Source organism: Eurosta solidaginis, chromosome X (assembly GCF_040869045.1).
Source record: "Eurosta solidaginis isolate ZX-2024a chromosome X, ASM4086904v1, whole genome shotgun sequence".
Classification (NCBI taxonomy): Eukaryota; Metazoa; Arthropoda; class Insecta; order Diptera; family Tephritidae; genus Eurosta; species Eurosta solidaginis.
This window is the reverse complement of record NC_090324.1, coordinates 113,279,422-113,293,813: the sequence shown is the minus strand read 5'-3', so window position 1 is coordinate 113,293,813 and position 14,392 is coordinate 113,279,422. Positions and strand designations below refer to the sequence as shown.

At 38.3% G+C, this 14,392-nt stretch overlaps 1 protein-coding gene and 1 pseudogene across 1 annotated transcript in view; both read left to right on the top strand.

Moving 5' to 3' along the window:
- dati (datilografo) overlaps positions 1 to 14,392 on the top strand; it is a 1,513,307-nt gene that overhangs the window by 1,474,124 nt on the left and 24,791 nt on the right. The window lies entirely within an intron of this gene.
- On the top strand, positions 8,157 to 8,915 carry LOC137234617 (uncharacterized; annotated as a pseudogene).

Below are 14,392 nucleotides of genomic sequence, written 5' to 3'. Positions count from 1 at the left end.
TCCGATTCGACATTTGTCGGACCCGGCCGGATCGGACCACTATAGCATATATCCTCCATACAACCGATTTTTCAGAAAATGAGGATTTTTGTCATATCTTACTCAATTTAACAGATTGAAGCTTCAAACTTCACCATATAATTTCGTATATTGCACATATTGTTGCCTGAAAAAATTGATGAGATCGGTCGTATATATAGTATATATCCCCCACAACCGATTGTTCAAATAAGAAACTTTTAGTAATTACTGCCCTATTTTAAGAGCTAGAAGCTTCAAATTTCACCGAATGCTTACGTGTATAGCATATATTGTTGTGTGAAAAAATCATAAAGATCGGTGGTACATATAGTATATATATGGTGGTATATATATAATATATATATATATATATTCGCAATTTTAGCCCCATTTTAACAGTTGGAAGCTTCAAATTTCACCGAACGCTTACGTATATAGCATATATTGTTGTCTGAAAAAATCATAGAGATCGGTGGTATATATAGTATATATCTCATACAACCGATTGTTCAGATAAGAAACTTTTCGCAATTTCTACCCCGTTTTAACAGCTATAAGCTTCAAATTTCACCGACTGCTTACGTATATAGTATATATTGTTGTGTCAAAAAATATAGAGATCGGTGATATATATAATATATATATGATGATATATATTGTATATATATATAGTATCTATATATATTTTTTTTTGCGATTTCGGCCCCATTTTAACAGCTAGAAACTTCAAATTTCACCAAATGCTTACGTGTATAACATATATTGATGTCTGACAAAATCATTGAGATCGGTGGTATACACAGTATATATCTCATACAACCGACTGTTCAGATAAGAAACTTTGCGCAATTGCTGCCCCGTTTTCACAGCTAGAAGCTTCAAACTTCACCAAATGCTTACGTATATAGCATATATTGTTGTCTGAAAAAATCATAGAGATCGGTGATATAAATAATATATATATGATAGTATATATTGTATATATATATAGTATATATATATTTTTTTTTTGCGATTTCGGCCCCATTTTAACAGCTAGAAGCTTCAAATTTCACCAAATGCTTACGTTTATAGCATATATTGATGTCTGAAAAAATCATTGAGATCGGTGGTATACATAGTATATATCTCATATAACCGATTTTTCAGATAAGAAACCTTGCGCAATTTCTGCCCTGTTTTATTAGCTAGAAGCTTCAAATTTCTACAAATGCTTACGTATATAGCATATATTGTTGTCTGATAAAATCATAGAGATCGGTGGTATATATATTAAATACTTCATATAAACTGTCATTTTTGCCCTTTTTTACGGTTAGAAGCTTCAAAATGCATCAGATTTCATCAAATAGTTACCTTTACGTCATATGTTTTTGAAATACGTGATTCGTAGTCATAGTTTTTACATGCAGATCACAAAAAACGTGAACCTTTGCATCCTCATACATAGTACCTACCTATTTTTATACCTTTCATGAAAATGAAATGGTATATTAATTTCGTCACGAAACCCAAAATTGTAAGTCCTTAAAGGAAAATAGATAGACCCACCATTAAGTATACCGAAATAATCACGATGAAGAGCTGAGTTGATTTAGCCATGTCCGTCTGTCCGTCTGCCCGTCTCTCCGTCTGTCCGTCTGTCTGTTTGTATGCAAACTAGTCGCTCAATTTTTCAGATATCTTGATAAAATTTGGTGAGCGGGTGTATTTGGGTGTCAGAATAGACATTTGTCGGAACCAGCCGGATCGGACTACTATAGCATATATCCTCTATACAACCAATTTTTCAGAAAATGAGGATTTTTGTCATATCTTACATAATTTAACAGATTGAAGCTTCAAACTTCACCATAAAATTTCGTATATTGCACATATTGTTGCCTGAAAAAATTGATGAGATCGGTCGTATATATAGTATATATCCCCCACAACCTATTGTTCAATTAATATCGGACAATAACCACGCCAACTTTTTCGATATCGAAAATTTCGAAAAATCGAAAAAGTGCGATAATTCATTACCAAATACGGACTGAGCGATGAAACTTAGTAGGTGAGTTGAACTTATGACGCAGAATAGAAAACTAGTAAAATTTTGGACAATGGGCGTGGCACCGCCCACTTTTAAAAGAAGGTAATTTACAAGTTTTGCAAGCTGTAATTTGGCAGTCGTTGAAGATATCATGATGAAATTTGGCAGGAACGTTACTCTTATTACTATATGTCTGCTTAACCAAAATTAGCAAAATCGGAGAACGACCACGCCCAATTTAAAAAAAAATTTTTTTTAATTCAAATTTTAAAAGAAAAGTTAATATCTTTACAGTATATAATTAAATTATGTCAACATTCAACTCCAGTAATTATATGTTGCAACAAAATACAAAAATAAAAGAAAATTTCAAAATGGGCGTGGCTCCGCCCTTTTTCATTTAATTGGTCTAGGATAATTTTAATGCCATAAGTCGAACAAAAATTTACCAATCCTTGTGAAATTTGGTAGAGGCTTAGATTCTAGGACGATAACTGTTTTCTGTGAAAAAGGGCGAAATCGGTTGAAGCCACGCCCAGTTTTTATACACAGTCGACCGTCTGTCCTTCCGCTCGGCCGTTAACACGATAACTTGAGCAAAAATCGATATATCTTTACTAAACTCAGTTCACGTACTTATCTGCACTCACTTTGTATTGGTGTAAAAAATGGCCGAAATCCGACTATGAACACGCCCACTTTTTCGATATCAAAATTACGAAAAATGAAAAAAATGCCATAATTATATACCAAATACGAAAAAAGGGATGAAACATGGTAACTGTATTAGTATATTGACGCAAAATATAACTTTAGAAAAAAACTTGGTAAAATGGGTGTGACACCTACCATATTAGGTAGAAGAAAATGAAAAAGTTTTGCAGGGCGAAATCAAAAGCCCTTGGAATCTTGGAAGGAATACTGTTCGTGGTATTACATATATAAATAAATTAGCGGTACCCGACAGATGATGTTCTGGATCACCCTGGTCCACATTTAGGTCGATATCTCGAAAGCGCTTTGACATATACAACTAAGGGCCACTCCCTTTTAAAACCCTCATTAATACCTTTAATTTGATACACATATCGTACAAACACATTCTAGAGACACCCCTGGTCCACGTTTATGGCGATATCTCGAAAAGGTGTCCACATATAGAACTAAGGCCCACTCCTTTTTAAAATAATCATTAACACCCTTCATTTGATACCCATATCGTACAAACAAATTCTAGAGTCACCCCTGGTCCACCTTTATGGCGATATCTCGAAAAGCCATCCACCTATAGAACTAAGGCCCACTCCCTTTTAAAATACTCATTAACACCTTTCATTTGATACCCATATCGTACAAACAAATTCTAGAGTCACCGTGGGTCCACCTTTATGGCGATATCTTGAAAAGGCGTCCACCTATAGAACTAAGGCCCACGCCCTTTTAAAATACTCATTAACACCTTTCATTTGATACCCATATCGTACAAACAAATTCTAGAGTCACCCCCGGTCCACCTTTATGGCGATATCTCGAAAAGGCATCCACCTATAGAACTAAGGCCCATGCCCTTTTAAAATACTCATTAACACCTTTCGTTTAATACCCATATTGTACAAACGCATTCTAGAGTCAACCCTGGTCCACTTTTATAACAATATTCCGAAAAGACGTCCACCTATAGAACTAAGGCCCACTCCCTTTTAAAATACTCATTAACACCTTTCATTTGATACCCATATAGTACAAACAAATTCTATAGTCACCCCTGGTCCACCTTTATGGCTATATCTCGAAAAGGCGTCCACATATAGAACTAAGGCCCACGCCCTCTTAAAATACTCATTAACACCTTTCATTTGATACTCATATCGTACAAACAAATTCTAGAGTCCCCCTGGTCCATCTTTATGGCGATATCTCGAAAAGGCGACCATCTATAGTACTTAGACCCACACCCTTTTAAAATACATTAATACCTTTCAGTTGATACCCATATCGTACAAAATAAATTCTAGAGTCACCCCTGGTCCACCTTTATGGCGATATCACGAAAAGGCGTCCACCTATAGAACTTAGGCCCACTCCCTTTTAAAATTATCATTAACACATTTAATTTGATAGCCATATCGTACAAAACAAATTCTAGAGTCAGGCCTGGTCCACCTTTATGGCGATATCCCTAAATGGCGTCCATCTAGAGAACTATGGCCCCTTCCTTTAAAATACTCTTTAATACCTTCCATTTGAAACACATGTCATACAAACACATTCCAGGGTTACCCTTGGTTCTTTTTACAACATGGTGATTTTCCCTTACTTTGTCTCCACAGCTCTCAACTGAGTATGTAATGTTCGGTTACACCCGAACTTAGCCTTCCTTACTTGTTTATTTTATATTTATCTTAAAAATCGTTTAGATATGTTCAAACGTCACCAAATGCTTACGTGTATAGCATATATTGTTGTCTGAAAAAATCGTAGAGACCGGTGGTATATATAGTATATATCTCATACAACCGATTGTTCAGATAAGAAACTTTGCGCTATTTCCTCCCCATTTTAACAGCTAGAAGCTTCAGATTTCACCAAATGCTTACGTGTACAGCATATATTGTTGTCTTAAAAAATCACTGAGATCGGTGGTATATATAGTATATATCTCATACAACCGATTGTTCAGATAAGAAACTTTGCGCAATTTCTTCCCCCTTTTAACAGCTAGAAGCTTCACATTTCACCAAATGCTTACGTATATAGCATATATTGTTGTCTGAAAAAATCAAAGAGATCGTAATTTTTGCCCCTTTTTTACTGCTAGAAGCTTCAAAATTCATCAAATTTCATCAAATATTACGTTTGCGTCATATATTGTTGAAATACGTGATTCGTAGTCATAGTTTTTACACGCAGACCACAAAAAACCTGAAACTTTGCATCCTCACACAAAGTACCTACCTGTTTTTATACCTTTCATGAAAATGAAATGGTATATTAATTTCGTCACGAAACCCAAAATTGTAAGTCCTTATAGGAAAATAGATAGACCCACCATTAAGTATACCGAAATAATCACGATGAAGAGCTGAGTTGATTTAGCCATGTCCGTCTGCCCGTCTGTCCGTCTGCCCGTCTGTCCGTCTCTCCGTCTGTCCGTCTGTCTGTGTGTATGCAAACTAGTCCCTCAATTTTTGAGATATCTGGATAAAATTTGGTGAGCGGGTGTATTTGGGTGTCCGATTAGACATTTGTCGGAACCGTAGATATGTTCAAATTTCACCAAATGCTAACTACTAATGTCGTTGATAAAAATAATAAAAAATAAGGGTCCCAATATACTACCCTGGGGTACATCAGAAGTGGCAACAAAAGGCCTGGAGGATACACCATCAATATTAACAACACATTGCCTGTTAAATAAATAAGAGGCAATCCATAGCAGAAACGAGGAATGAAAGCCAAGAGAAGCTGATTTCCCTAGTAAAACTCTATGAGAAACTCTATCAAAAGCTTTAGAGAAATCTGTGTAGATGCAATCCACTTGAAACCCAGCAGAAAATGACTCTATACAATATTCACTAAAGACAGCAAGATTAGAAACAGTTGACCTGCCAGCGACCTGTAGTTGCGGACATCGTTCTTGTTACCACTTTTAAAGACTGGGGTAATGGAAGTTATTTTCCAATCATTAATGAACGTCCCAGAAGACAATGATTTATTGAAGATCAGTCTTAACGGATATATTAAAGCTGGACAGCACTTTAGCACTATAGGGCACAACCCATCAGCATCAGACCGCTAGGAGGATTTTAGTTTATAAATGGCTTTACTAATATCCTCAGAAGAGAGACATAGCGATCTAAAGTTAACAGCACAGTCCTGACTCTTCGGAAATTCAAATATTTGATTATTATTATTTGATTATTATTGGCGGCCACAGTGGTGTGATGGTAGCGTGCTCCGCCTACCACACCGGATGCCCTGGGTTTAAACCCCGGGCAAAGCAACATCAAAAATTTTAGAAATAAGGTTTTTCAATTAGAAGAAAATTTTTCTAAGCGGGGTCGCCCCTCGGCAGTGTTTGGCAAGCGCTCCGGGTGTATTTCTGCCATGAAAAGCTCTCAGTGAAAACTCATCTGCCTTGCAGATGCCGTTCGGAATCGGCATAAAATCATGGAGGTCCCGTCCGGCCAATTTGTAGGGAAAATCAAGAGGAGCACGACGCAAATTGGAAGAGAAGCTCGGCCTTAGATCTCTTCGGAGGTTATCGCGCTTTACATTTATTTATTTTATTTATTGGTTCAAAATCACTTACAACCTGAAAAATAAATTTTTTAGATAAATTAAAATTAGTATAATTTTCCTATTTTAATTTGATTGAAAAAATATTATAAAATAATTTTAACAAATACATACCTGAAATTTTTCATAGTCTTGAATGCCTTTGTATATTTTTCCACTTGCGGCTCTTGGTCCACTCGTGACTGTTTTATTAAACGGTTTTATTTACGTTGGCTTGACAGGCTGCACAGCTGCACGGCCGGTCGTTGTGAACGAATTTTGTAATTAAAATTTACGTAACTTTCCGATAAGCTACAAGCTTGAAACTTGGAATGTAGTTCAGAATCCGATGACAATGTAATAATAATAAAAAAACGCCGCTAGGTGGCGAAAGGATCGAGATATTCACAAAAATCGTATTTTTGGTCCGATTTGGCTGATATTTGGAACACATAATACATACAAGAATAGAAAGTGACCTACAAAAAATCGCCGCTAGGTGTGGCAAGGACCGAGATATTCACAAAAATCGTATTTGTTGTCCGATTTGGCTCATATTTGGAACATATAATACATATAAGAATAGAAATCGACCTACAAAAAAATCGCCGCTAGGTGGCGCAAAGTTCGAGATATTCACAAAAATCGTATTTGTGGTTTGACTGCGCTCATATTTGGAACACATAATACATACATGAATAGAAAGCGACCTATAATGGCCGATTTGGCTCATATTTGGAACAAATATTACATACAGTCCGGTAGAAGTGACATCAAAATATTTTGAAGTTTGAGGAGGGACAAGCATACGTGGCGCAGAGTCGAGTAAAATCTTTGGAAGTATTATGTATTGAGGACATAGATTGTAAAAAATTGTCAGGAAAGAGTCCTAATAATGAGTCACTAAATGAACTAAATAGGAGGGTGGAGCCGTGTGTAGAAGTCCACGAAAGTGGCGAAAGCTTCTGACCGCCATTCACCTGGGAATGGCCACAGCGACTCTTTTGCCTGCGGTTCAAGCAGCTCACTACTGTCGGTCGCTTGCGGCCAAGTATACTCTGGGTAGCCGCTAAACATCTGTTTGTGAGAAGGCGACAACCTGGCTAGGCCACTCTGACATAATCGGTTTAAGGGCTAGCCGGGGAGATGGCATCGGCAGCGTCTGTACACCTCAAGGCGCGGCTGCAAGCGGGCGTCTGTCTTGGAGCAAGCGGCTCGCTATATAAACGTGCAAGTAATATTTTCACCCCCGCATAGGGGGTTGTGCGCTGGGCTTGGGACCCGCCACGTAAAACTATACTCCAATGAAATATACCGACAAGCCTCGGATAAATAAACTCTCTATTGATGACGACTATGGCACCTGGAACGTCCGCTCCCTGAATGGAATTGGTGCAGATGCCCGGCTGGTTGATGTCCTCGTCAAAGAAAAATCTGACATCACCGCCATTAAATAAATGCGTTGGACGAAGCAAGGAAGAAAGAAGATCGAAAATTGTGACATCTATTGGAGTGGCCATACGAATACGCGCAGCTTCGGCTTCGGATTTGTGGTGGGAGAGAGACTCGTCGCCAAGTTCTGCCGTTCACACCTGTGGGAACGTCTCGCCGCTATCCGAATAAAAGCAAAATTTTTTAATATATCATTCATCTGCGCCCATGCGCCGACAGAGGAGAAAGACAATGAGGGAAAGGCACTTTTTATGAACAATTAGAACACACATACGAGCGCTGCCCCCGTCATGATATTAAAGTCGTGCTTGGCGATTTTAACGCCAGGGTGGGCAAAGAAGGTGTTTTTGACCCTACAGTCGGAAAGTTCAGCCTACACAATGAAACTTCTCCTAACGGACTGAGGCTGATTGATTTTGCCGGTGCTCGAAACATGGTAATATCCAGCACGAGGTTCATGCATAAAAAGATACATCAAGCTACATGTCTGTCTCCTGATCGAAATACTCGCAATCAGATCGATCACGTTGTGATAGATGGACGTCATGCCTCCGGTGTTTTAGATGTGCGCATTATCCGAGGAACTAACATCGACTCGGACCTTTATCTCATTGCAGCCGAAATACGCACCCCCCTCAGCGCAGCTAAAACCAAGGAACAAAAAACACAAGGAAAGCTAGACGTTGAAAAGCTTCCATCACAACAGACTGGCCACGAGATAATAACTGGTACGATGAAGAATGGCGCGTTGCAACCGAAAGAAAAGACGCAGCCTACAGGGCTACGTTAAAAGCGAGCGCAACAAGAGGAGTGTGTGAACGCTATCGTGAATTGAAAAGGGAAGCCAGACGCCTTTTAAGGAAGAAAAAATCAGAAGCAGAAAGGTGCGAGTGCGAGGAGCTTGAGCTGCTAGCTACCAGGAATAACGCCCGAAAATTTTACCAAAAAATACGGCGACAGACGGAAGGTTTTAAGGCCGGGGCAAACTCCTGTTGGAACGAAAACGACGACCTTTTAACTGATGTCCAGAGAGTGTTTAGATTATGGAGGGAACACTTCTCTGCTCTCCTAAATGGAGGCAGCGATTCACCGCGCAGAGATGACGAACCCGATCCCGCAATCGATGATGATGGAATATATGTCCCCCCGCCCGATTATGACGAAATTAGAATAGCAATAAATAGATTGAAAAACAACAAGGCCGTGGGCGCTGATGGATTGCCTGCGAAGCTATTCAAGTACGGCGGCGAGGAGTTGGTAAGGCGCATGCAGCAATTTCTTCGTAAAATATGGGCGGACGAGTGCATGATCGACGATTGGAATCTAAGTGTTCTTTGCCCAGTCTAAAAGAAGGGGGATACTGCACAATGCACCAACTATCGTGAAATCAGCCTTCTTAATATCGCATATAAGGTCCTTTCAAGTGTATTGTGCGAAAGATTGAAGCCCACCGTGAACCGGCTGATAGGACCTTATCAGCGCGGCTTCAGACCTGGTAAATCTAGCATCGACCAGATTCTCACAATGCGCCAAATCTTGGAAAAAACCCGTGAAAAGAGAATCGACACACATCACCTCTTCGTCGACTTTAAAGCCGCCTTCGACAGCATGAAAAGGAGCTGCATATTTGCCGCTATGTCTGAATTTTGTTTCCCCGTAAAACTTATACGGCTGTGCAAAATGACGTTGAGCAACACCATCAGCTCAGTCAGAATTGGGAAGGACCATTCCGAGCCGTTCGAAAATAAACGAGGTTTCAGACAGGGTGACCCCCCCTCGTGCGATTTTTAATTTGAATTTTTAATTTGATGCTGGTGAAAATTATACTAGCTGCTGAACTTAACCGAATTGGAACAATATTCTATAAAAGCGTGCAATTACTGGCATATGCTGATGATATTCAGCTGATGACATTTTAAAAGGGAGTGGGCCTTAGTTCGAGATATCGCCATAGAGGTGGACCAGGGGTGACTCTAGAATTTGTTTGTACGATATGAGTATCAAATGAAAAGTGTTAATAAGTATTTTAAAAGGGAGTTGGCCTTAGTTCTATAGGTGGAAGCCTTTTCGAGATATCGCCATAAAGGTGGATCTGGGGTGACTCTAGAATGCGTTTGTACAATATGGGTATCAGACGAAAGGTGTTAATGAGTATTTTAAAAGTAAGGGGCCTTAGTTATACAGGTGGACGCCTTTTCGTGATATCGTCATAAAGGTGGACCAGCGTGACTCTAGAATTCGTTTGTACGATATGGGTATCAAATGAAAGGTGTTAATGAATATTTTAAAAGGGCATGGGCCTTAGTTCTATAGGTGGACGCCTTTTCGAGATATCGCCTTAAAGGTGGACCAGGGGTGACTCTAGAATTTGTTTGTACGATATGGGTATCAAATGAAAGGTGTTAATGAGTATTTTAAAAGGGAGTGGGCCTTAGTTCTATGGGTGGACGCCTTTTCGAGATATCGCCATAAAGGTGGGCCAGGGGTGACTCTAGAATTTATTTGTACGATATGGGTATCAAATGAAAGGTGTTAATGAGTATTTTAAAAGGGAGTGGAGCTTAGTTTTATAGGTGGACGCCTTTTCGAGATATCGCCACAAAGGCGGACCAGGGGTGACTCTAGAATGCGTTTGTACAATATGGGTATCAAACAAAAGGTTTTAATGAGTATTTTAAAGGGAGTGGGGCTTAGTTCTATGGGTGGACGCCTTTTCGAGATATCGCCATAAAGGTGGACCAGGGGTGACTCTAGAATTTGTTTGTACGATATGGGTGTCAAATGAAAGGTGTAAATGAGTATTTTAAAAGTGAGTGGTGGTAGTTGTATATGTGAAGGAGTTTCCGAGATATTGACCAAAATGTGGACCAGGGTGACCCAGAACATCATCTATCGGGTACCGCTAATTTATTTATATACGTAATACCATGAACAGTATTCCTGCCAAGATTCGAAGAGCTTTTGATTTCGTCCTGCAGAACTTTTTCATTTTCTTCTACTTAATATGGTAGGTGTCACACCCATTTTGCAAAGTTTTTTTCTAAAGTTATATTTTGCGTCAATAAACCAATCCAATTACCGTTTTTCATTCCTTTTTTCGTTATTGGTATAGAATTATGGCATTTTTTTAATTTTCGTAATTTTCGATATCGAAAAAGTGGGTGTGGTCATAGTGGGATTTCGGCCATTTTTTACGCCAATACAAAGTGAGTTCAGATAAGTACGTGAACTGAGTTTAGTAAAGATATATCGATTTTTGCTCAAGTTATCGTGTTAGCGGCCGAGCGGAAGGACATACGGTCGACTGTGGATAAAAACTGGGCGTGGCTTCAACCGATTTCGCCCTTTTTCACAGAAAACAGTTATCGTCCTAGAGTCTAAGCCCCTACCAAATTTCACAAGGATTGGTAAATTTTTGTTCGACTTATGGCATTAAAAGTATCCTAGACAAATTAAACGAAAAAGGGCGGAGCAACGCCCATTTTGAAATTTTCTTTTATTTTTGTATTTCATTGCACCATATCATTACTGGAGCTGAATGTTGACATACTTTACTTATATACTGTAAAGATATTAAATTTTTTGTTAAAGTTTGACTTAAAAAAAATTTTTTTTTAAAGTGGGCGTAGTCGTTCTCCGATTTTCCTAATTTTTATAAAGCATACATAGAGTGATAGGAGTAACGTTCCTGCTAAATTTTATCACGATATCTTTATCGCCTGCCAAATTACGGCTTGCAAAACTTTTAAATTACTTTCTTTTAAAAGTGGGCGGTGCCACGCCCGTTGTCCAAAATTTTACTAATTTTCTATTCTGCGTCATAAGTTCAACTCAGTTACCAAGTTTCATCGTTTTTGCCGTCTTTGGTAATGAATTATCGCATTTTTTCTGTTTTTCGAAAATTTCGATATCGAAAAAGTGGGCGTGGTTATAATCCAATATCGTTCATTTTAAATAACAACCTGAGATGAATGCCCAGGAAAATACGTACCAAATTTCATCAAGATTCCTCGAAATTTACTCAAGTTATTGTGTTAACGGGCAGACGGACGGACGGACGGACATGGCTCAATCAAACTTTTTTTCGATACTGATGATTTTGATATATGGAAACCTATATCTATCTCGATTCCTTTATACCTGTACAACCAACCGTTATCCAATCAAAGTAAGCTGTGCTCAACTGAGTATAAAAAAAAACCAATTGTAAACAAATCAAAAAGGAACATAAAGAGTACATAAATAGATAAAGTTACGTCATAAGTAAACAAAATAACAATGTAAGCAGAAACGGATTCAAAAATTTATTGTGCCACTCGAGTAGCCATCCTTAATTGGTGCACAAATTATATATGACTACCCTTTCAAAGGCGGATGGTGTAGCATTCATTCATTAAGTAATTGGTTCAATCATATCATCGGCCTAAACACCCGCGCTGTTAGTTGTGCTTACTCCAAACTGGAAAAAGAAGCGGTAAAGATGGGTTTGATGGTGAATGAGTGCAAAACGAAGTACCTGCTGTCATCGAGCAAGGAGTCAGTGCATACGCGCCTTGGCAACCACGCTACTGTTGGCAGCCATAATTTCGAAATAGTAAAAGAATTCGTTTATTTGGGAACCAGCATCAACACTACCAACAACATCAGCACTGAAATCCAGCGAAGAATCAATCTTGCCAATAAATGCTACTTTAGACTAGGTAGGTAATTGAAAAGTAAAGTCCCCCCTCCGTCCTGCTAAATGGGGCAGAAGCATGGACCATGACAAAAGCAGATGAAGCGGCTTTGGGAGTGTTCGAGAGAACAGTTCTTCGAAAGATTTATGGACCTCTACGCGTTGGCGATGGCGAGTACCGAAGAAGATTTAATTATGAGCTGTACGAGCTATACGCAGACATCCACATAGTACAGCGCATTAAAACGCAGCGGCTGCGCTGGCTAGGCCATGTTATGGGAATGAAAGGTGATGCTCCGGCCAAGAAAGTGTTTCTATCGGAACCCGCCTATGGAAGCAGAGGTAGAGGGCGGCCACTCTCCGTTGGAAGGACCAGGTGGAAAACGATTTAAACTCCCTTGGTGTGACCAATTGGCGCCGGTTGGCGCAGCGAAGGAGCGACTGGCGCGCCTTGTTGGACGGCCATAACCGTTTGGACAGTTAAGCGCCAATTAAGTATGTAAGTAAGTAAGTAAATGAAGTAAATAGAATGGGAAATAATAGGCAATTAAATAAAAACTAAAAACTTGAAAATAAAATAATTTAAAAATAGTTTTTAAGTTAAACGGTTTTATTGAAAACAATACTTACATGAAGTAATAATAATACTAAAAGTTAGAAAATAATTAGGTAGGTCCTAGGTACTAGACGTCACACTCCTCTCAATCTAGGGCGTTGATCAGACAATTACATAAAAGCGTTGGACGCGTAAAATTTCTATAGATAGTCATAAATAAGACCAACTGAACCTTAACAAGGTTATGATACGCCTCACATTTTTAGAAATTTCACGCGCCCAACGCTAGTACTACCTAATTATTTTCTAGCTTTTGGTATTATTATTACTTCATATAAGTATTGTTTTCAATAAAGCCATTTTACTTAAAAGTTTTTTTAATTATTTTATCTAATGCTCTGAATAAATGACCGAATGGTAATTCATTGAAATGAAGCAAACATATAAACCAGAGCAGTGGTCTATTTAAATGCTTTTCAAAAAGTCTTATAACACCATTTTCTATTCCCGTATTAGCTGGTTTTCCATCGCTGCATATGCCAATTAATTGATCTATTGACAGTTTTTTCCTATTGAAGAATTCATTTTATTATTTAAATTGGTGTTTTTTCTTCTTCACCCAAATTAAAATATCCAAGTAATTCAGCATAAGGCTCTTTTAGAACAACTAAATGAGGTTCTTTTACCATATTTGTATGAAATTTCTCACTAATTTTTATACTCAGTTGAGCAGAGCTCGAAAAACGAAAAAGTGCGATAATTCATTACCAAAGATGGATAAAGCAAAGAAACTTTGTAGGTGAGTTGAACTTATGGCGCAGAATAGAAAATCAGTAAAATTTTGAACAATGGGCGTGGCACTGCCCACTTTTAAAAGAAGGTAATTTAAAAGTTTTGCAAGCTGTAATTTGGCAGTCGTTGAAGCTTTCATGATGAAATTTGGCAGGAACGTTACTCCTGTTACTATATGTATGCTTAATAAAAATTAGCAAAATCGGACAACGACCACGGCCACTTAAAAAAAAAATTTTTAAGTCAAAATTAAAAAAAAAAATTTAATATCTTTACAGTATATAAGTAAGTTATGTCAAAATTCAACTCCGGTAATGATATGGTGCAGCAAAATACAAAAATAAAATAAAATTTCAAAATGGGCGTGGCTCCGCCCTTTTTCATTTAATTTTTCTAGGATACCTTTAATGACATAAGTCGAAAAATATTTACTAATCCTTGTGAAATTTGGTAGGGGCTTAGATTCTAGGACAATAACTGTTTTCTGTGATAAACTGTGAAATACACAGAAGTCCGTCTGTCCTTCCGCTCTGCCGGTTACACGAAAACTTGAGCAAAAATCGATATATCTTACTAAACTTAC